Source organism: Hevea brasiliensis, chromosome 18 (genome assembly GCF_030052815.1).
Source record: "Hevea brasiliensis isolate MT/VB/25A 57/8 chromosome 18, ASM3005281v1, whole genome shotgun sequence".
NCBI classification, from domain to species: Eukaryota; Viridiplantae; Streptophyta; class Magnoliopsida; order Malpighiales; family Euphorbiaceae; genus Hevea; species Hevea brasiliensis.
The window spans coordinates 15,203,333-15,204,366 of NC_079510.1; the positions used below are offsets into that span (position 1 = coordinate 15,203,333).

Here is a 1,034-nt window from a genome sequence, read left to right on the forward strand (position 1 = left end):
TTGTTTTCTAGGGTTTTGAGGCATTTTTCTGTTTTTATTTTTATTTCTCTTTGTTTATGATAAGAACTTCTCAATCTGGTGAGTTGATCTTTGATCTAAAAGTAGAAACAGCTAAATAGTTGAGAAAATTAACTAAGCAAGGTAGGCTGATTCCGAGTACATCTGAAGGAGTCTAATCTCCAAGGGAGTTAAGTTCAGATTTGGATTCAGATTCAAATTCCGAAAACGAAACCATGGCTGCTAGGACTTTGAAAGAGTTGGCTGCTCTTGATCTAAACCAACAGCCTTTGTGTATTCAATACCCTACTTTAAATGTTGCTTTTGAGTTGAAATCTGGACTAATCCATTTGTTGCCTAAGTTTCATGGTCTTGCAGGTAAGGATCCACATAAGCATCTAAAGAAATTTCATGTTGTGTGTTCCAGCATGAAACCTCAAGGAGTTTCAGAGGATCAGATCAAGCTTCGAGCTTTCCCTTTCTCACTGGAAGGCATAGCTAAGGATTGGTTGTATTACCTTCCTTCTGGATCCGTCAACTCATGGAATGGGATGAAGTAGATATTTCTAGAGAAGTATTTTCCTGTTTCTCGTGCTGCCAACATAAGAAAAGAAATTTGTGGCATCCGGTAGTACAATGGAGAGAGCTTGTATGAGTATTGGGAACGATTTAAGAAACTGTGTGCAAGCTGTCCCCATCATCAAATAAGTGAGCAACTTTTGATTCAGTATTTCTATGAGGGACTTCTACCAATAGACCACAGTATGATAGATGCTGCTAGTGGAGGAGCTTTGGTTAACAAGACACCAGAAGAAGCAAAGAGGTTGATTGCTAACATGGCGGCAAATTCTCAGCAATTTGGAATGAGAATGGATCACACACCCATGAAGGTTAATGAGGTAAGTACATCTAACCTTGAGAAACAAATTTTTGATTTTACTTCTTTGGTGAGGCAGTTGGCTGTAAGGAATATGCAAACTGTTAAGGTATGTGAAATTTGTTCGGGTTTGGGTCATGCTACTGACATGTGTCCTGCG

General features: G+C 39.0%; 1 non-coding gene across 1 annotated transcript; it reads right to left on the reverse strand.

Annotated features, from left to right (window-relative positions):
• Positions 1-596: 596 nt before the first annotated feature.
• Positions 597-703, reverse strand: LOC131176171 (small nucleolar RNA R71). The gene has a single exon (XR_009146296.1). It is a non-coding gene; the product is annotated as a small nucleolar RNA R71 (small nucleolar RNA).
• Positions 704-1,034: the final 331 nt, after the last annotated feature.